The sequence below is a fragment of the Trachypithecus francoisi genome, unplaced genomic scaffold (assembly GCF_009764315.1).
Source record: "Trachypithecus francoisi isolate TF-2019V2 unplaced genomic scaffold, Tfra_2.0 Lachesis_group20, whole genome shotgun sequence".
NCBI classification, from domain to species: Eukaryota; Metazoa; Chordata; class Mammalia; order Primates; family Cercopithecidae; genus Trachypithecus; species Trachypithecus francoisi.
Genome location: NW_022681466.1, coordinates 29,462,854 through 29,486,609, shown reverse-complemented (window position 1 = coordinate 29,486,609; position 23,756 = coordinate 29,462,854). Strand labels below are relative to the sequence as shown.

At 35.6% G+C, this 23,756-nt stretch overlaps 1 pseudogene; it reads right to left on the bottom strand.

The window, feature by feature from the left end:
* Positions 1–18,474: 18,474 nt before the first annotated feature.
* On the bottom strand, positions 18,475–18,970 carry LOC117066498 (annotated as a pseudogene).
* Between the last annotated feature and the right edge of the window lie 4,786 nt (positions 18,971–23,756).

The following is a 23,756-nucleotide window of genomic DNA, read 5'->3' as shown; positions in this document are numbered from 1 at the left end:
ATGTGCAGGACGTGCAGGTTTGTTACATAGCTAAATGTGTGCCATGGTGGTTTGCTGCACCTGTCAACCCATCACTTAGGTATTAAGCCCCACATGCATTAGCTATTTATACTGATGCTCTCCCTTCCCCCACCCCCTGATAGGCCCTGGTGTGTGTTGTTCCCCTCCCTGTGTCCATGTGTTCTCATTATTCAGCTCCCACTTATGAATGAGAACATGCAGTATTTGGTTTTCTGTTCCTGTGTTAGTTTTCTGAAGATGATGGCTTCCAGTTTCATCCATGTGCCTGCAAAGGACATGATAACATTACTTTTTATGGCTGCATAGAATTCTATGGTGTATATGTGCGACATTTTCTTTTTCCAGTCTATCACTGATGGGCACTTGAGTTGATTCCATGTCTTTGCTTGTGAATAGTGCTGCAATAAACATACACATGCATGCATCTTTATAATAAAATGATTTATATTCTTTTGGGTATATACCCAGTAATATATATCCAGTAATGGGATTGCTGGGTGAAACAGTATTTCTGTTCCAGATCCTTGAGGAATTGCCAAATTGTCTTCTACAATGGTTGAACTAACTTATATTTCCACCAACAGTGTTAAAGCATTCCTATTTCTCCACAGCCTAAAGAGCATCTGTTGTTTCTTGACTTTTTAATAATCACCATTCTGACTGGCATGAGATGGTATCTCATTGTGGTTTTGATTTGCATTTCTCTAATGATCAGTGATGTTGAGTTTTTTTATGTTTCTTGGCCACGTAAATGTCTTCTATTGAAAAGTGTCTGTTCATGTCCTTTGCATACTTTTTGATGAGGCTGTTTGTTTATTTCTTGTAAATTTGTTCAAGTGCCTTAAAAATTCTGGATACTAGAACTTTGTCAGATGGATAGGTTGCAAAAACTTTCTCCCCTTCTGTAGGTTCTCTGTTGACTCTGGAGATAGTTTCATTTGCTGTGCAGAAGCTGTTTAGTTTAATTATGTCCCATTTGTCAATTTCTGCTTTTGTTGCAATTGCCTTTGATGTTTCTGTCATGAAATCTTTGACTGTGCCTATGTCCTGAATGGTATTGCCCAGATTTTCTTCTAGGGTTTTTATATTTTTGGGTTTTAAATTTAAGTCTTTAATCCATCTTGAGTTAATTTTTGTATAAGCTGTAAGGAAGGGGTCTGGTTTCAATTTTCTGCATATGGCTAGCTAGTTTTCCCAGCACTATTTATTAAATAGGGAATCCTTTCCCCATTGCTTGTTTTGGTCAGGTTTGTCAAAGATCAGATGGTTGTAGATATATGGTCTTATTTCTAAAATCTCTATTCTGTTCCATTGGTCTACGTGTCTGTTTTTGTACCAGTACCATGCTGTTTCAGTTACTGTAGCCTTGTACTATAGTTTGAAGTAAGGTAGCATGATGCCTTCAGCTTTATTCTTTTTGCTTAGAATTGTCTTGGCTATTCAGACTCTTTTTTTCGTTCCATATGGATTTTTTTTTTTTTTTTTTTTTTTTGAGACGGAGTCTCACTCTGTCGCCCAGGCTGGAGTGCAGTGGCCGGATCTCAGCTCACTGCAAGCTCTGCCTCCCGGGTTCACGCCATTCTCCTGCCTCAGCCTCCCGAGTAGCTGGGACTACAGGCGCCCGCCACCTCGCCCGGCTAGTTTTTTGTATTTTTTAGTAGAGACGGGGTTTCACAGTGTTAGCCAGGATGGTCTCGATCTCCTGACCTCGTGATCCACCCGTCTCGGCCTCCCAAAGTGCTGGGATTACAGGCTTGAGCCACCGCGCCCGGCCCCATATGGATTTTAAACTATTTTTTTTTTTTCTAATTCTGTGAAGAATGTCAATGGTAGTTTGGGAATAATATTGAATCTACAAATTACTTTGGGTACCATGGCCATTTTCATGATATTGATTTTTTCTGTTCATGAGGGTGGAATGTTTTTCCATTTGTTTGTTTCCTCTCTTATTTCTTTGAGTGGTGGTTTGTAGTTCTCCTTGAAGAGGTCCTTCGCATTCCTTGTTAGCTGTATTCCTAGGTATTTTACTCTCTTTGTAACAATTGTGAATGGGAGTTCATTCATGATTTGGCTCTGCTTGTCTATTGTTGGTGTAAAGGAATGCTTGTGATTTTTGCACATTGATTTTGTATACTGAGATGTTGCTGAATTTACTTATCAGGTTAAGGAGCTTTTAGGCTGAGATGATGGGGGTTTCTAAATATAGGATCATGTCATCTGCAGAGACAATTTGACTTCCTCTCTTCCTATTTGAATACACTTTATTTCTTTTTCTTGCCTGATTGCCCTGGCCAGAACTTACAATACTATGTTGAATAGGAATGGTGAGAGAGGATATCCTTGTCTTGTGCTGGTTTTCAAAGGGAATACTTCCAGCTTTTGCCCGCTCAGTATGATATTGGCTGTGGGTTTGTAATAAATAGCTCTTATTATTTTGAGATATGTTCCATCAATGCCTAGTTTATTGAGAGTTTTTAACATGAAAGGATGTTGAATTCTATTGAAGGTTTTTTCTGTGTCTCTTGAGAAAATCATATGGTTTTTGTCATTGGTTCTGTTTATGTGATGGATTACATTTATTGATTTCCATATTCTTTGAAAACATTTTAATGTCTTTATTATGCATATTACTTTATATTTAAAATAATTTAATAATATAATTTTTAGCATTATGGTTTCTGAAATTTTTTTGTAACTCAAAAATAATAACATCCTGTTTTGAAAATCTTAAGGTTTACCTGATAAGAAACATTGAGAAACACTAAAGAAGAGGAAAAAAATTAAGTGCTAATATTATTCATACCACTTGTTCATCATCATGCTTTCAGCCAACAGTTGAGTACAAACTCTTTGCAAGCCACTATGGAAGAAAGCCAAGAGCAAAATGACAGTTCCTGCTTTCAAAGAGCTTACTGGCTTGTAACTGGAAGGAGACAAGTACAAAGACTGATAAGTTCTCTGATACCTGTAAAGTCACTCTGTTATTATATAGAATAAAGTTGAACTCAGTTTCTGGTGGTGAGAACAGAAAGGAAAGAACAAATGGGAGCTATTAATAAAGTAGAACACACTGGGCATCCTGACCAATCAGATGAGGGAAGAAAGATAAAGAATTAAAATTGTTGTCAGTGAGATGCCTTTTATTTAGAGATATAAGGGGAAGGAAAAAAAGGGTCTAGTGAATGTCTACCTAGAAAAAAGGATATGTTAAAAATTTTCCTTTACAGATGACCAAATCCTCTTCCTTCTTAATTTCAAGTTATTATACAAAATCTCTCATTCAAAACCTTTGGATAATCACAGTGTTTTAGAACTAATGATTTTTTAGAGTTTTAAAATGCAAGATTAAAATATAAAAATTAAAACATATACACATACACATACACATACTTTTTTAATGTCTAAAGTATATATCAAAGGCTGCTCTGTACCAAACTATAATTTCAAGCTTTTTATCACTGAAGATTGACAATGATTCAAAAAGAATGGATTCCAACTACCTGATGAATAAATAAAATGCAGTACTGTATATCCACACAATAGAATATTATTTGTCTATAAAAAGGAGTGGAATTCTGATATACTCTTCCACACAGATGAACATTGAAAACATTATTATGAGGGAAGGAAACAAAAGGCCAAGTATTGTATGATTCCAATGATATTAAATGTCCAGAATACGCAAATCCAAAAAGACAGAAAGTAGACTAGTGTTTGCCAGGACTGGGAGGGGAGGGAATGTTCTAGAATTGAACAGTGGTGAATGATATACAGCATTGTGCATATACTGTAAAGTACTGGACTGTACAATTTAAAATTTTGAACTTTATGATATATGAATTATGTCTCAATAAAGCTTTTTTTTTCCTTTAAAAAATAATGGGCTGGGCATAGTAGCTCATGCCTACAATCCCAGCACTTTGGGAGGCTGAGGCAGGATTGCTTGAGTCCAGAAGTTTCAGACCTGCCTGGGCAACATAGTGAGACCCCGTCTCTACAAAAAAATATAGAAAATAAATAGCTGGGCATGGTGGTGGTGCATGCTTGCAGTCCCAGCCACTGAGGAGGCTGAGGAGGGAGGATCATTTGTGCCCAGGAAGTTGAGGCTGCACTAAGCCATGATTATACCATTGCCCTCTAGCCTGCGTGACAGAGCGAGACCCTGACACAAAAATGAAATTCATATTTTTTTATCTCATGAACCTTCAAATTTTAAAGTACTTAAAATAAGACACCAAGATGAATTATTGTAGGGACATACTTGTTTGTGTCTTTGAGTAACCACATGGATCTTGTAAGATCCACCAGAGAAAAAAAAGAAATGGTAAAAGAGTTCTTCAGATACTTCATATTTTAAAATAAATATAATCATGGAACTTCTATAATCAGTATGAACAAATAGCCATAGGAAAAGAAATAATAGAACAAGGTTGGGCTGCAGTGTCCTTATTTCAAAAATGTAACAAAAATAAAAAAATTCAATCAAATGCTGGAAATAGTTATAAAGAGTTAATCTTGCAGTTTTCTCTGAGTTCAAAGTTTAAATTGTTTTTACTCCAAATGAGGTTAGGAATGTTTATAAATGAATCTAACGCCACTACAATTGGATCACTGTGAGCTATGGCTTTTCAAAACTGAAGAAAATATAAATTTGAAGATTCAACTAGAAAAATAAAAGAATGAAGAAACTGGAAACTAACTTTGAACAAGCTTCAGTTTTAATATGAAAAAGATAATTTATAGAGAGAAAAAGAAACAAGGAAAGAAAGGAACAGCAAAGTCCACCAAAATCTATCTCCATTCATTTGGGTCCTAGACTGATGTTCTATTAGGCTTAAGCATAACATATTACTCAACAGAACTTATAAATTGGTTTGCTGATTCACGTATGCTGAGTATGCTGAACAATTCCTTCCATGGGCAGATTACAGCTAGTTAGTAATAGATAATGAGAAAAATTTACTTCAGCAGATTGGGAAAGTCTAACTGAATTTACAGTGACATAATCTTCTCTTGTATGTGTGAACTATCTAAACACAAGATTTTTTAAGATCTTAATCAAAACTAGATACAACTGAAAGTTTAGGAGAAGTGAAAAAAATATAGATGTAACAAAAAATCAGCATACTTTCTTTAATATTCATAGACAATAAATTAACAAGATAAAATGTTGGGTGGGTGTGGTGGCTCACGCCTGTAATCCCAGCACTTTGGGAGGCTGAGGCAGGCAGATCACGAGGTCAGGAGATCGAGACCATCCTGGCTAAAACAGTGAAACCCCGTCTCTACTAAAAATGCAAAAAAATAGCCGGGCACTGTGGCGGGCGCCGGTAGTCCCAGCTACTCAGGAGGCTGAGGCAGGAGAATGGCCTTAAACCTGGGAGGCGGAGCTTGCAGTGAGCCGAGATCGCGCCATTGCACTCCAGCCTGGGCGACAGAACGAGACTCCATCTCAAAAAAAAAAAAAAAAAAAGATAAAATGTTGACATTACCAATGTTTATTTAGTCATTTAAGTTTTTTTTTTTATTTGTATGTGTTCTTCATGTTAAGCAATGTAAGTAAAATAAATGGGTAAACGTTGATTTATAACTATAATAAGATGATTACTAGATTCTAGCATATTACATGAGCTAAATTTAAGCAGTTCCCATTATTCTCCCTAATATGTGGTAAATCACAATTTTAAAAACTTGTTATTGTTTTGGCCTATTAAGATAATATAAGTTTAATGTTATTTAAAAAGTTTAACAATATTAAAAAAGTATTAAATATAATTGGATCCGGGTAATTTAGCAAAATACGAGCTTCCTAGTCATTTTATAAGACCTATTATCTCTCGAACAATATAATATGAGGTATGTTCGAGGTATTCAAAAAAAAGAATTAAGCAGTTTTTTCTAAATAGTACATCCTTAACATTGGAGGTAGAAAGGGGTATGGTACACATAAATGAAGATAATCGAGCAGTAGCAACTGATTTGTATGAAAATCAGCCTCTAGGTCTTATTTAAAAATGCATGAATTAGGCTAACGCTTGTAGCTCTAAATAAGTAGTTTTATTGCTTTTCTTTTTGAAATGAAAATCAAGTTAAGATCGATTGCGTGACATACTGTGTTATGCTTCTTAAAGTCCACATTAGAATTTTAGTTGCAACTGGGCCAGGCGCGGTGGCTCACACCTGTATTCCCAGCACTTTGGGAGGCAGAGTCGGACGGATTGCCTCAGCTCAGGAGTTCCAAACCAGCCCGGGTACCACGGTGAAACCCCGCCTCTACTAAAATACAGAAAATTAAGCCGGTGTAGTGGTGTGCGCAGTAGTACCAGCTACTCGGGAGGCTGAGGCAGGAGAATTGCTCGAACCCGGGAGGTGGAGGTTGCAGTGAGTGGAGATTGCACCACTGCACTCTAGCCTGGGTGACAGGGTGAGGCTCCATCTCAAAAAAAAAAAAAAAAAAAAAAAAAAAAAAAAAAAAAAGAATTTTAGTTGGAACTAAAAAGCAATGAAAAACAAATGCCTTCCTTCAACTGGCTGTAGTTTCTATTTTATATTTGTGTTACTAAGTGTTTGATATGTTTGGATATTTGTCCCCCCACAATCTCATGTTGAAACATAATCTTTACTGTTGGAGGTGGGCCCTGGTGGAAGGTTTTTGGATAATGGGGATGAATGACTTATGAGTGGCTTAATGCCATCCATTGGTGATAAGTGAGTTCTCCTTCTGAGTTCATGGGAGATCTGATTGTTTAAAAGTATGTAGCACCTCCCCTCTCTTTCTCTTGTTCCTGTCCTCACCATGTGACATGCCTGCTCCTGCTTTGCTTTTCCCTATGGTTGTATGCTACTGGCGGCCCTCACCAGAAGCCAAGCAGATGTTGGTGCCATGCTTTTACAGCCTGCAGAACTGAGAAAAAGGAAAGAGAAAATCTCTTTTCTTTACAAATACCAGTCTCAATTATTCCTTTATAGCAATGCAGAAACAACCTAACACAATGTCTTAGTCTGAGTTGTTATAACAAAGTACCTTAGACTGGGTAATTTATCCAAAAAAAACAACAACAACAACAACAAAAAACAAAACAAAACAAACAAACAAACAAACAAAAACCAAAAAAAAGAAGTTTATTGCTCACAGTTCTGGGGAATGGGAGGCCCAAGATCGAAGAACTGGTAGATTCTGTGTCTGGCAAGAACCTGTTCTTCACAGATGGTACCTTTTATGTGTACTCAGATGGCAAAACAAGTTTCCTTCAGCCACTTTTATAATGGCACTAATCCCATCATGAAGGATCTGCCCACATTATCTAATTGGCCCCTAAAGTTCCCACCCCTTAATATTATTGTGTTGGGAATTAGATTTCATCATATGAATTTTGGGTAGACAGAAACATTCTGACTATAGTGCTAAGTAATACACAAAACTGCAAATCTCAAATGACACCATGAGATATGTAATAAAATGGTCCATATGTAGCAAATTTAGCTGTATGCTCCTATATCAGCATAATCAGTTTTAGAATGTAATTTAAAAACTGTGTAAAATCAAATGAAAAAGTTACAATATAATACGCCAATGCTGATAAAAAGACAGAAGTAATAATAAAGGTTAAAAGTAACATTTGGATTTGAAAAAATTTAGTATTACAATTAAAAATGTTTAATCAATCCCATGTAAAAACATAACTAGAAACAAAATATAATTTGCCTCAAATAGATTCCTTTGATTATAATTTATAGAACAGAGGCACTTGAAGATACTATTTCTGTTCATTTTATAATTCATGGAAATATTTGCTTTGCTATAAAAGTTAATTTTAAAGTCGCTAAAAAAATAAGTAAAGAGAAGAGAAAAGCTGTAGAATGAAGAGTCCTTTAAAGTAACCAACAGGTAAAAGTAATCTATAAAAATAATTGTAGGCTGGCTGCGGTGGCTCATGCCTGTAATTGCAGCACTTTGGGAGGCTGAGGCAGGCAGATCATGAGGTCAAGGGATTGAGACAATCCTGGCCAACATGGTGAAACCCTGTCTCTACTAAAAACACAAGAATTAGCCAGGACTGGTGGCACACACCTGTAGTCCCAGCTACTCGGGAGGCTGAGGCAGGAGAATTGCTTGAACCTGGGATGCAGAGGTTGCAGTGAGCTGAGATCATGCCACTGCACTCCAGACTGGCGACAGAGCGAGACTCCATCTCAAAATAATAATAATAATATAATAATAATAATAATAATTGTAATAGTTAAGTGATGTTTACAGGCAACCTTGGGGAAAAAAAAGAACATATAATTAAAAATAAAAAAGAAGATCTACGTATGCAGCAAGATCACAAAATTGTTTCCAGTCACACATTTCACCTAGAAGAGATGAACAGTCATATAAAGTAGGTATAGCCTGGCACAGTGGCTCACACCTGTAATACCAGCACTTTGAGGAGCCAAATTAAGCCAGTATGGTGGTGTGTGCCTGTGAGAGGTGAAGTCAGATGGACCTTTGGGTCGGGTGGGGACTCCGAGAACTTTTCTGTCTTACAAGAGGATTGTAAAATGCACCAATCAGCACTCTAGGATTGTAAAACGCACCAATCAGTGCTCTGTGTTTAGCTAGAGGATTATAAATGCACCAATTAGCACTCTGTAGCTAGGACTGCAAAACACACCAATCAGTGCCCTGTGGCTAGCTAGAAGTTTGTAAAATGGACCAATCAGTGCTGTGTAAAAATGCACCAGTCTGCTCTCTGTGGCTAGCTAGAGGTTTGTATAGTGGACCAATCAGTGCTCTGTAAAATGGACCAATCAGCACTCTGTAAAATGGACCAATCAGCAGGATGTGGGTGGGGACAAATAAGAGAATAAAAGCTGGCCACCCCCAGGCAGCAGCAGCAACTGCTGGAGTCCCCTTCCATGCTGTGGAAGGTTTGTTGTTTTGCTCTTCACAATAAATCTTGCTGCTGCTTACTCTTTGAGTCTGTGCCACATTTAAGAGCTGTAACACTCACCATGAAGGTCCATGGCTTCATTCTTGAAGTCAGCGAGACCAAGAACCCACTGGAAGGAATTAATTCTGTACACACCTGTAGTCCCAGCTACTTGGGAGGCTGAGGCAGGAGAATTGTTTGAATCCAGGAGTTGGAGGTTGCAGTGAGCCTGGCCAACATGGTGAAACTCCATCTCTACCAAAAATAAAAATAATTGGCTGGGCATTGTTGTGCATGCTTGTAGTCCAAGGTATTTGGGAGGCTGAGATATGAGAATCGCATTGAAACCTGGGAGGTGGGGGTTGCAGTGAGCCAAGATTGTGCCACCACACTCCAGCCTGGGTAACAGAGTGAGACCCTGTTTTTGAAAAATAAAATAAAATAAGAGTAGGTATATAGGGGAAGAAAAAACAAGGTATAATGTCCTTATTTCATGTTTTCTAGATTGAATAATACACAAATGACATAAAATCAATCAATTAATTAATCTTCATAAGAATTCCCCAGAAGCAGCCACCAGAAGCTGGAAGAGGTAAGAAACAACTTATTCTTTGAGGTAGAATGGCCCTGCCAACACCTTGATTTGGGTACAGTGATACTGATTTCAGACTTCTGGTCCCTAGAATTATGAGAAAATAAGTATCTTTTGCATTAAGCCACCAGGTTTGTGGTAATTTGTTACAGAAGCCATAGGAAAGTAATACACAAACAATACGCATTAGGGCACCAGGGCTTAACTGAAAGTTACTTTGGTAAACATGAAAAGTTATCTATATAAGCGTATATTAATCTTGTGGCATATATCTTAGGACTTTTTTTTTTTAGTTATTAATATACTTTAAGTTCTGGGATACATGTGCAGAATGTGCAGGCTTGTTACATAGGTATACATGTGCCCTGGTGGTTTGCTGCACCCATCAATCCATCATCTACATTAGTTATTTCTCCTAATTCTATCCCTCCCCTAGCCCCCAACCTCTCAACAGGCCCCAGTGTGTAATGTTCCCCTCCTTGTGTCCATGTGTTCTCGTTGTTCAATTCCCACTAATGAGTGAGAACATGCAATGTTTGGTTCTCTGTTCCTGTGTTAGTTTGCTGAGAATGATGGTTTCCAGCTTCATCCATGTCCCTGCAAAGGACAGGAACTCATCCTTTTTTATGGCTGCATAATATTCCATGGTGTATATATGCCACATTTCCTTTATCCAGTCTATCATTGATGGGCATTTGGGTTGGTTCCAAGTCTTTGCTATTGTTAGTAGTGCTGCAATAAACATACGTTTGCATGTATCTTTATAGTAGAATAATTTATAGCCCTTTGGGTATATACTCAGTAATGGGATTGCTGGGTCAAATGGTATTTCTGGTTCTAGATCCATGAGGAGTTGCCACACTGTCTTCCACAATGGTTGACCTAATTTACACCCCCACCAACAGTGTAAAAGTTTTCCTATTTCTCCACATCCTCTCCAGCATCTGTTGTTTCCTGACTTTTTAATGATTGCCATTCTAACTGGTATGAGATGGTATCTCACTGTGGTTTTGATTTGCATTTCTCTAATGACCAGGGATGATGAGCTTTTTTCCATATGTTTGTTGGCCACATAAATATCTTCTTTTGAGAAGTGTCTGTTCATGCACTTCACTCACTTTTTGATGGGGTTGTTTGTTTTTTTCTTGTAAATTTGTTTAAGTTCTTTGTAGATTCTGGATATTAGCCCTTTGTCAGATGGATAGTTTGCAAAAATTTTCTCCCGTTCTGTAGGTTGCCTGTTCACTCTGTTGATAGTTTCTTTTGCTGTGAAGTAGCTCTGTAGTTTAATTAGATCCCATTTGCCAATTTTGTTGCCATTGCTTTTGGTGTTTTAGTCATGAAGTCTTTGCCTATGCCTAGGTCCTGAATTATATTGCCTTTGTTTCCTTCTAGGGTTTTTATGGTTTTAGGTCTTACGTTTAAGTCTTTAATCCATCTTGAGTTACTTTTTGTCTAAGGAGTAAGGAAGCGGTCCAGTTTCTTTTCTGCATATGGCTAGCCAGTTTTCCCAACACCATTTATTAAATAGGGAATCCTTTCCCCATCGCTTATTTTTGTCAGGTTTGTCAAAGATCAGATGGTTTTAGATGTGTGGAGTTATTTCTGAGACCTCTGTTCTGTTCCATTGGTCAATATATCTGCTTTGGTACCAGTACCATGCTGGTTTGGTTACTGCAGCCTTGTAGTATAGTTTGAAGTCAGGTAGCATGATGCCTCCAGCTTTGTTCTTTTTGCTTAGGATTGTCATGGCTATATGAGCTCTTTTTTAGTTCCATATGAAATTTAAAGTAGTGTTCTGTAATTTGTGCGTATGCTATCCCTGGTGAAGTAAGAGTTTTCAAATAGAGATTATACAAATGACTTAGCCTGCATATAGGATTGTCAGAGGACTTTTGTGCTTCAAAAGAATGAAAGATCATTCTCTTGATATTTGAATTTTTCCCACAGTGTATCAAACTAAGTAGTCAGCTACCTACTTTTTGCATATCTTCTGACTTCTGGAAGCAGCACCCCGAATTTGATTACTTTCTCACATTATCCGTCTAGTAAATTTCTACTGGTAAATTTACAGAAGGTAAATTCAAGTATCACCTCATATATCCCTGACTCTGTTACAGCCCTAGGGAAAAATTATATCATATTCACATATATCTGTATCTGACACTAGATTAGGCTTCTTGGGAGCAGAGAGCTTGTCTAGTCCAACCCAAAGCCCAGCTTACAGCTTGGTACACAGTAAGCGCTCAGTAAATACTGCTATTTGAGGATGCTTCTGACTATTAGTGTGTTGAAATCAATGGCATAAGATGACCTGGAATAAAAGTATTTAAATAAAATCTAGTAGAAAAATGAAAAGAGCTTAAAATAAAAACAAAAATGAATGGTGCCTCTAATTCCAATACCTAGAGATAACCACTGTAACGTTTGGGTATATATTTGAATTCTGTCTTTCTAAGTATAGACAAATACACACACATACAAACATAATTAATAAAAATGGTATAATATCATAATACTGCTTGTAAATTGTAATTTTTGACCTGAACATATTTTGTTAACTGTTATTTTCTAAAAATGGTTATTCTACCACATAAAATTCTCAAAATAATAGATGTACATGGTAACAAATCAAAGCATACAATATGAGCCTTCAGCCTTTTCCCTTTTCACAACTCAGAAAAATACATTTTTAAATGGTGTTACTCATAAATAGTCATACTTCTTTTCTTGGTTATCATTTGGTTATTATATATGTAATATATATTATAACACTATGATTAAAATTAATATAACCTATAACCCAGGAGCAATTCCAGTTTAAGCTGTGTAAAGATTTTCTCACATACATTCAAGGAGATATGTATATGTATATTCATGGCAGCACTATTAGTATTACTAAAAAGGGAGATAATATATATATAATAAAGGGAGATTATATATAACATATAGATATATTATATATTAAGATATATAATATGTAATATAAGATGAAAAGGGAAACTATATATAATCTCTATATACAGATTCTATGTTTATTAGCCTATCAGTATTAGGCAATATTATGGATACTCAATAAAAAAGGTTACTTAATTTATATTCACTACTTTCCAGTTGCCCCTGTTCACCTCTAATATTTGATATTTACATTATTTTTAGTTTTTCTCTTAATTACCATTATTCAAATAATTAACAGCTATTCCTATTTACTCAACTTTTAAAATGTATAATTTTATGAGTTTTTATAAGTATATACCTTGTGAAAACATCATTCTAGTTAAGAAATGAAATATTTTCTTTACCTGAGAAGACCCCTTGTGTCTTGTTCCGTTAACTCCTGCCCTATAAAGGCAGCAAATGTTTTGATCTTTATTATCATATATGACTCTTATCTGTCCAAACTTCATATTCATGGACTCATACAGTAAGCATTCTTCTATTGAATGGCTTCTGTCATTTATGATAATTTTTTTGAAAGTAATTTTATTTATTTATTTATTTTTATTATTATTATACTTTAAGTTCTCGGGTACATGTGCACAACGTGCAGGTTTGTTACATATGTATACATGTGCCATGTTGGTGTGCTGCACCCATTGGATAATTTTTGTTTTGTTTTGTTTTTGAGATGGAGTCTTGCTCTGTCGCCCAGGCTGGAGTGCAGTCGCGCTATCTCGGCTCACTGCAAGCTTTGCCTCCCGGGTTCGGGCCGTTCTCCTGCCTCAGCCTCTCGAGTAGCTGGGACTACAGGAGCCCGCCACCACGCCCGGCTAAGTTTTGTATTTTTAGTAGAGACAGGATTTCACCATGTTAGCCAGGATGGTATCCATCTCCTGACCTCGTGAACCGTCCGCCTCTGCCTCCCAAAGTGCTGGGATTACAGGCGTGAGCCATCACACCAGGTCCATTTATGACAATATTTTTGAGATTCATTTATGGTGCTGAGAGTTTAATGATTCATTTTTATTATTGCATAGCAATAGATCATGGAGATATAGAACAATATGCATAAGCATTTTCTATTATTTTTGGTCAATGCCATCTTCACAATGTGTAAACTGCATGTGTTCTTTTGTAACTTTTCTTTCACTCGACATTAGATTATTGACATTAATCGTAATGGCATATACACATAGGTCCATTTAAGTAATAAACCACATTTTTTTTTAGATTCCTTCTCAGTGATTCTTCTCTTTTTCCTTTCTAATAATACCAATAGTATTGCCATAAACATACATGTACATATCTCCTTGAATATGTGTAAGAGAATCTTTAGGCAGCTTAAAGTGGAATTGCTTCTGGGTTGTATGTTATATTAATTTTCATCATTATTGGATGTGGTAAAATTACTCTGAATTGATTGTATTAATGTATAAGCAACATATTTTTCTATTTTTTCATATTATTTCCAAACCTTCATTTCACCGGTCTTACTAATTTCATCCGATGAAAGGAAATGTGAAATGGCATCACATTTTTAATCTTTATTTTTTCATATATTTATCAATCAGTTATGGTGGTTTTTTTTCTTTTTTTCTTTTTGTAAATTGCAGTTTTAATGTCCTTTGCTCATTTTTATGGTCCTTTGTCAGCCTGGGGTGCCTTTTGTATTGTCTATGGTGATTCTATTTTTCTTTTTTTTTTAACTTTTATTTTAAGTTCAGGGGTACATGTGCACATTAGTTACATAGGCAAACTTTTGTTGTGGGGGGTTTTTGTACAGATTATTTCATCATCCAGGTATTAAGCCTAGTACCCATTAGTTATTTTTCCTGATCCTCTGCCTCCTCCCACCCCCCAATAGGCCCTAGGGTGTGTTGTTCCCCTCTATGTGCCCATGTGTTCTCATCATTTAGCTCCCACTTATAAGTGAGAACATGCAGTATTTGGTTTTCTGTTCCTGTGTTAGTTTGCTAAATATAATGGCCTCCAGCTCCATTCATGTCCCTGCGAAGGATATGATCTAATTCTTTCTTAGGACTGCATAGTATTCCATGGTGTATAGGTACCACATTTTTTTTTTTTTTATTGGATCTATCATTGATTCAAAGTCTCAGGAAACAAAATCCATGTGCAAAAACCGGCAACATTCCTATACACCAACAACAATCAAGCTGAGAACCAAATCAGGAATGAATTCTCATTCACAGTTGCCACAGAAAGAATAAAATACTTGGGAATACCGCTAACCAGGGAGGTGAAAGATCTCTACAAGGAGAACTACAAACCACTTCTGAAAGAAATCAGAGATGACCAACAAATGAAAAAACATTCCATGCTCATGGATAGGAAGAATCAATATTGCCAAATGGCCATAGTGCCCAAAGCAATTTATAGATTCAATGCTATGCCTGTTAAACTACCATTGATTTTCACAGAACTAGAAAGAAAAACTATTTTAAAACTCACGTGGAACAAAAAAAGAGCCCGAACAACCAATGCAATCCTAAGCAAAAAGAACAAAGGAGGCATCACGCTACCCAACTTCAAACTATACTACATGTCTACAGTAATCAAAACAGCATAGTACTGGTAGAAAAACAGACACATAGACCAATGGAACAGAATAGAGAACCTGGAAATAAGATCACACTCCTACAATTATCTGATATTCGACAAACCTGACAAAAACAAGCAAGAGGGAAAGGATTTCCTATTCAACAAATGGTGCTGGGATAACTGGTTTAATAAATGGTGCTGGGATAACTGGCTAACCACATGCAGAAAATTGAAACTGGACCCCTTCCTTATACCATATACAAAAATTAACTCACGATGGAGTAAAGTCTTAAATGTAAAACAAAAAACTATAAAAAATGTGGAAGATAACTTAGGCAGTACCATTCAGGACATAGGCACAGGCAAAGATTTCATGATGAAGATGCCAAAAGCAATTGCAACAAAAGCAAATATCCTGTTTTTCTTACCCAGAAGTTCATTAGTTAGCCCAGGATAAATTATGCTGCATTAACATCCTCCATATCTCAGTGGCTTAATGCCACAAAATATTGTTGTTGTTGTTGTTTTTCCACTTAGAGTCTGTTGTGGGTTTAGATGGCTCTTCAGGATACTTGTCCTCTACTCAATCACTCAGCAACCTAGGCTGCTTTGAATTTGTGGCTTTGCCATCTTAGCACAAATTGTTGTTGTTCTACACAACAATTCCAGTGGCAGGGAGAGAGCTGGAAGATCTCATAATGGCAATTCCTTTCTTATGTCCAGAAGTGAGACAAGTTACCTATACTGACACTTGATTGGCCAGAACTAGTCAGCTTAACTGCAAAGGATAGGGGAAATATTGTCTTCCCATAAGCCAAAAAGGAGCAAAGAGCCACATGGGGATGGATATTAGAAACTTATGATGTGAAGATTTGAATTTTAATGTGAATGTTTACTCTTCCCAATAAACTTTAAAATTATTTTAAATTCTCTCTCCAAATATTTTTGGAATTTTGGTTAATATTGCAATGGAATTTCAGAATCATTGATCATAAGGAGGGAGGAAAACTGACATCTTCTAGTATTTTAAGTTTTCTCATTCACAAGCCTCATTTGTGTTTCCAAATATTTAAAACTCCATAGGTATCTCCCAAGAGAGAGCAATAGGTTTAATTATATTGAATCTACATGGCTCTAGCCTCTAGTTAATTCCTAGGCATGTTGTGTTTTTTTTGTTGCTATTGTCAATAAGATTTTGTTTCAATTGGCTATTTCTCATTTATAAAAAGACTATTAGATTGGGTGTCTTTATTTTGCATCTGACAACCTTAAGAACACCTTTAAAAATTTGATTGTTTTAATAAATTTCATAAATTTTAAAATTTAAACATAATATTAAAAACAATAATACTTTTGCTTTGACCTAGTTCTTGCTCATTTTTATGTTTTTCATATATCTATACCATTTTTCTATTTTAATAAGTTTCAAATAATCATAATAATCATGTGTAGTAATATCTTGTTGCTATGAAGAGAAACACTTTAGAATCTTACAATTAAAAATGACATTTATTATCAATTTGAGGAGTTCTTTTCTTTACATGATTAAGTATAAGGATTATTAGGAATGGATGTTGGATTTTATCAAATGTCTTTTTAGTATCAGGATAGTCACATGATTTATCTATTTTGATCTATTGATTTAATGAATTACAAGAGCAGGGTTTTCTACTAAACTACTTTTGCATTATGTAATAAAGCCAACGTTGTCATAATATATTACAGTTTTAATTATGCTTATGGATTCAATTTACTATTATTTAGGATATTCCTATGTGTGTTTTTAGATAATAATTGGTCGATATTTTAGTTCTCTTTGTGCTATCTTAAATTTGCTATCAAGATTATACGCTAGCTTTGTATAATGAAATGAGAAGTGTTACATCTTTTTTATTTGCACTGCAGTAGTTTAAGTAATATTTGGATTTTCTGCTAATTAAAGATTTGCAAAGATTTACTCATAACAATCTTAGACACAATAATTGATTTGAAGGTATTTCTCAATTCCTTCTACACTGACTAGTTTTTTCATCTTTATTGATATAGTGTTAATAGTCTTCATCTTCTTTGGAAAATGGTGCATTTAATAGCAATTGTAAGAATATATAAGCATAGAGTTATAGACAGTATTAAACTATTTGAAATATAGGCCTGCATAATGGCATGTTCCTTTCTATACTCCTATATTTGAGTGTTTGCATACTCTTTATTAGTTCTTTTTCTTGTGTTTCTAGTATAATTTGATGTTAGTTTTTATAAATTACTGAGCTGAATGCTTAATTTTTTTTATTTCTTATTTAATAGTAACATTAATTATAGTCCATGTCTTATATGATCTGACATAAACCATTCTGTTTGTTATTGTTTTTGTATTCATTTTGTAAAATCAGCTTGAATTTCTTTTTTTTAACCAGTTATTGCTTTAGGAAGTCTTTCCTATTTTAACATAGTTCATTTTTTGGTTGAATATTTTGTCTTTATTTCAAATTTATTACATTATGCATATAATCATTTTATGTTCTTATATGTACTAATTTTGCTACATATTCTAGGGAAATTTGGAAGACTGTTTTTTTCCCCACATTTGTAGGGTAAAGAGATTGCTATGTATCTATTAAATTACATAACTCTATTAATGACATAACTCAGAGTTTCTATGTTCTGTATTTTGTATCCATACTATAAGAGTATTAAAGTGTTCTAGCGTGACAACTGCTTTGTCAGGTTCTCCTTACGTGTATTTTAACTGCTTTATTGAGATATAATTCACATATCATACAATTGACCCATTTAAAGTATATTCACAGAGTTGTGTGACCACCAACACTATAATTTATAGAACATTCTCATCATTCCAAGAAGAAAGCTGCATATCCATTGGCAATCACTCCCTATTCACTTCCTCTTTCTGGAGACCTAGGCAACCATAAGCATATTTTCTGTGTCTATAAATTATTCTTTTCTAGACATTTAATATAAAAGGAAACATGCATTACGGGATCTTTTGTGACTGAGTTCTTTCACTTAGCATAATATTTTCAAGGTTTAATTTAATAGGGAAAATGTATCAGTATATCACTCCTTTTTATTGCCAAATAAGATTCCATTGTATGAATATACTCATTTTTATATTTAATATTTTATGCATTTTTAATTTGCATTTTATTATATAAAAATGTAACAATCCAGTAAAACCAGAAATAAAGATATATTCTCCCGAGCTTTTGTATATGTTGATTTTTATTAGTAATCTTCTTTTTGAATACAATGTACAACTTCATTTACAGTCTGATTATACAAGTGCTAAGTGGCAAAAAGATCTGGAATAAATATATTTAAAAAGGCAAAGCTGTAAAACTAAGTACATGCAACAGGGTCTATGATGATGAGGCAAAATATCCAGGAAATAGCATAAGATACAATAGTTTTGAGGTTTTAGCTGATGTTTCAATCATCTTTGTCTTTTGCCCCATGTTTAAGGCTGCATGTGAACTCAATGTAATTAAAATTTCCTTTTTTTTGTCAGTAGGGCCTTCTCTGTACAGCTCATTCACTTCCCATTGTTGCCAGCAGTTCCCTCAAATAGTCTTCCTGAATGGTTCCTGTTGCTTCTTTATCAAAGCAGGCTAAAGCATTTCCCATGACATCTTCAGGATCTGTGCTATTTAATTTCTCACCAAACAGTAGGGCACTGGTGAAATTTATAAGCCCAGAACCTCACTCATTACAGAATCTTGGTATACATCAGTTGGATTCTGATGAAGAGAGAAGCAAGCATGTCATGCACATCTTCCTTGTTGAAAGAATCTCTATTCTGATCAATAATGTCAAAGGTCTCTTTGAACTCTTGAATCTGTGACTAGTCCAATACGGCAAACACACTGAATATTATGTTTGGAGGGTGCTTCTTGGTGGCCTTGGTCTTTGTCCTTTTGCTCAACATGGTGGTTCTTTAATTCCACTGCCAGACACTAGAACCAGAGCTGCCCTACAAGATGACTGTTGTCTTGATCAGTGCTGGGCAGTAGCTTGACTGGTTGCACCTTGGCATTTCCTACCTCCAGAGACAAACCAGAAGGCTTGGTAAGACCAGTTTTTATTTGTTCACTTATCAGGTGATGAACATTTGAGTGTTTTCTTTTTTAGCTGTTAAGAATAATGCTGTTATGAACATTGGTATGCAAGTTCTTGTGTGAATATTAGTTTTCATTTATCTTGAGCATATACATAGAAGTGGAATTGCCAAGTCACATGGTAACTGTTTAACTTTTTGAGGAACTGCCAAACTGTATTCCACAGTGGTTCCACCGTTTTACATCACATCAGCATAAGTATAAGGGCTCCAACTTCACATCCATGCAAACACTTGTTACTATTTTTTATTATAGTCATCCTAATGGGTGTGAAGTAGACTCTCATTGTGGTTATGATTTGTATTTTCCTAACTGCTAATGATGGTGAGCATCTTCCAAGTGCTTATTGGCTATTGGCATATTTTCTTTGACAAAATATTCATTCATATATTTTGCCCAATTTTTGTTGAGGTTATTTGTCTTCTTATTGTTGAGTTGCAAGCATTCTGTGTATATTCTTGACACAAATCCTTCATCAGATATATTATTTGCAAATACTCTCATTCCATGGTTTGGTTGTCCTTTTTACTTTCTTGATGATGGCCTTTAAAGCACAAGAGTTTTTAATTTTGATGAAGTCCAATTTATTTATGCCTTTTTAAAATAATTGTGCTTTTGGTATTGCATCTAAGAAGCCTAGGCATAACAGAAGGTCAAAGTCTGTTCCTATTTCCTTCAAAAAGTTTTATATTTTTAGCTCTTACGTTTAGCTCTGTGATCCATTTGGAATTAATTTTTATGGTGTAAGGAAGAAATTCAACTTAATTCTTGTGCATGAGGACATCAGGTTGTCCTAATACAATGTGTTGAAAAGACCATTCTTTCTCCATTGAATTGTCTTGGCACTCTTGTCAAAAATCAATTGTCCTCAAATGTATGACAATTTCTTTTCTCAACATTCAATTTCATTTTATTGGTCTATATATCAATTTGTGTGTTAATACTACACGGTCTTAATTGCTATATTTTTGTAGTAAGTTTTGAAACTGTGAAATATGAATCTTCCTACTTTCTTCATTTTTTAAGGATGTTTTATGTAATTGGGGTCCCTTGCAACAAGCCTGGATTAGCATTGGCTTGTCCATTGCTACAAAAAAGGCTGCTGGGATTTTGATAAGGATTATGCTGAATTTGTAGATCTGTTTGAGGGTAATTGTCATCTCTACAATATTAATACTTCCAATCCAGAAACATGAAATACTTTTTCATGTTTTAGTTCTTTTTATCTTCTTAAAACAATGTTTTGTAGCTTTCAGAATATGTTTTGCACTTTTGTTAAATTTATTCCATAGTATTTTATGCTTTTTGTTTCTTTGTATATGCCTTAACATCCAGCATTTTTCATGCTGTCCTTCATTCTCTTGATCTTAGAATGTTTTACCTGTTAAGAAATACTGAGCTCTAGCTAAATAGTTGAAGGCATATTCCCTACTCTTCCTGCATTTGCTAGGCTTTTCATATTTGCTGATGTACATATTGGAATCCTTGTACTTCTGAAGTTTCCCTGATGCCAATGAAGTCACTGCATTTTCATCAAAATGAGGCTGTTCTTGGTTCCAACTAGCTGAGGATATCAGGGTTCCATGAGATGTTAGTTTCTTGAAAGAAAAACCCTTGAGTATTAGAAGCCTCATATTTAATTAACCATCAATAATTTTGGAGGAATTGGTTAAATTAAAAGTGGAACATGACAAAGGGTGACATTTCATTCTTGGCTCTGTTAGGACATTTAGAAAATTATTATTTTTATTCTACATTTCCCATTGATCCTTTCTGCATTATGTGCTATTTATATTCTATACAACCTTTTTTATAGCTTTTTTCCCCCAGAATTAGTATTGAAGCTAAAGAATTTTCAGTGTCTAGTCTCTCTGCTATTTCTGCAAGTTCAGAGTTTAGAGTGCCATTACTGATTGTCTCCATGGATTTGGTCATGTACATTTCTATCTGTAAAGAAGGTAGGGGGTTTTTCTTTTCTTTTATACACTGTCTTTTTCAATTTTATGCTGCTATAGCAAAAATGCTTGAGACTAGGTAGCTTGTAAAGTACAGAAATTTATTTCCTCACAGTTCTAGAAGCTGGGAAATCTAAGACCCAGGCACTGGCAGGTTTGGTTGTCTGGTGAAGGCTCTTCACATGACAGAAGGCAGAAGGGCAAGCTACCTAATGCTGCATGAATTCCCGTGTATAAGGACTTTAATCCCATTCATGAGAAATGAGCTCTCAGGGCCTAATCACCTCTTAAAGGCCCTATCTCTTATCACATTGGCAACACCGGAGTTTTGAAGGGGATGCTCATTCAAACCATAGCATATACATAGTACAAAAAGAAAAAAAAAAAAAAAAAAAAACCCTGTAGAATCCTTGTGTGAGTAAGCAGCAAGTCTGCTTATTCACTGTTGTGTATATCTTTGTGTCTAAAGACAACACCCGACAGAACTGGTGCTCAACATTGTCCAAGGTGTTTCTGTTTTGTGTTCTCTCTGACTTGAACTGAAGTAATAGGTACAGATGAAAGTAAGGTGTGTCAGGTTGGGTCCATCTTGAAAACACCTTCCTTCTGAAAATTGTTGACTTTCTCCTATCTTACTGTTTTATACTATTAAAAAATCTCAGCCAGGCGCTGTGGCTCACACCTGTAATCCCAGCACTTTGGGAGGCTGAGTCAGGTGGATCACGAGGTCAGGAGATCGAGACCATCCTGGTGAACATGGTGAAACCCCATCTCAACTAAAAATACAAAAATTAGCTGGGCATGATGGCATGCTCCTGTAATCCCAACTACTTCGGAGGCTGAGGCAGGAGAATTACTTGAACCCAGCAGGTGGAGTTTGCAGTGAGCCCAGGTCACACCACTGCACTCCAGCCTGTGCAACAGAGTGAGACTCTGTCTCAAAAAACAAACAGAAACAAGCAAACAAATAAACAACAGCAAAAAAAAAACTCACATGTCCACAGCACCAGAGGGGTTTTTCCATTTAATCATTTCATTCTTTCTGTGTGAGGGCCAATATTTTTATACACATTATTTTAGTTTTGGTATAACAATATAAAACAATATTGATTTCTTTTTAAAAATAAAAAAATGCATAAAATCCCATGACTCTATCATAACTTCCATTTTTGAGTATTCTTTTTCAGTTTTCCATATGTTTCTATATTCCCCCAGTGGCAATCATCCTGAATATATTACTTTGTATGCTCTTCTATTTAACATAGCGTTGTAACATTTATTCTTGCTTGTGCTTGGCAAGTATAATTTAGTGTCTTAAGAATCGTCAGTATTATATCAAAATCGACATGATTTTGAGCATCATAGGAAGTGTAAAATATGTTTTCCTAATAAATAAAATGTTCAGAGTAAATACTTGGAAAATATCACAAATCTAGTATGCAAGTTGACTACTTCTCCAACTCATGTTCCTGACTTCAAGTCCTGAACTTGCTATGTTATACCACATAGTATCTTCTCCAAGGCTTTGGGACACCTGTCTGCCAAATGCTACTGTATTGGTTTAGCCCCTTTCATTTTGTGAGAGTTGTGCTACTTTATTTGCAGAAAGCGAGAACATGGAAGGTGCTCTGTTCTAGTGCTTAGTCATCCAGTAATGCTCATGATGTCCTTTCAGGTGTGTTTGTTTTGCTTTCTACTTCACATGTTTAGTTTCAAGGCAAGTTTGGTTGATTAACCATCACTCAATGTGGACCAGTTTTTCTTTGGTGGTCCCTAAATTGGGAAACTCTCCCTAGTCCAACCAATTTTGAAAAAGGCATCAATATAATTTAGCTTGAAGCATATGATTTGGCCCACCACTGGGTATTTTCTGAGTATGCATTTCTTAGCAAGATTTTTTTGAGGCTTCTTGTCCCTGCATTTCACCCCCAGCTTCCAGGTCACACAGTTCCCTTCTTTGTGATTACAGAACTCCAATGATGCTCTTTACTAGCACTACAACTTTCTTGTGCATAATGGCGACATGCTCTTCCCTTCCACAATAGGATGGCAACTTAAAGTCACGTCTATTTACTGCATGCAGAGGTAATTTCCTGACCCTCCTTAAAAAACTGTTGTCCAATCTCATAGCTCATGTTATCTCCTGATTCTGTCATAATTCCATCTTAATATTGTGTCTTTCAGGATAAGATTGCAAACTGTCACTGGAGCAAAAATTAAGCTAACCAAAACAATTGCAATTAAAATTCGTTTATAGAAAAGGAGGCGATTAAAAATGACACAAGAAGGTCAGGGTGTACCTCATATTTAGATATTCTGATAGTGTGTGAGAAAAGAAAATTTAATACACAATCCTCATTTCTGTAAGGATAACAAGAATAGTTCCTGGCACAAAATAGATATTCAATAAATATGCTGAACAAATTAATGAGTGAACAGCTGGTAGGTATGGCTTTCCTCCTTGTTCATTGATAATTGATGCCTTTAGCCATCACTTCCAGTGATAGGATTCTTTTCCCACTGGATGATCCCAACCTTCTTTCCTGAGAAAGATGAACCCTAGGTAGTCTTCTATTTATTTTGCTGTTGTTGTAGTTTTACATGGAGTCCCCTGGGTTCTAACAGCACTATTCCAGCTCCA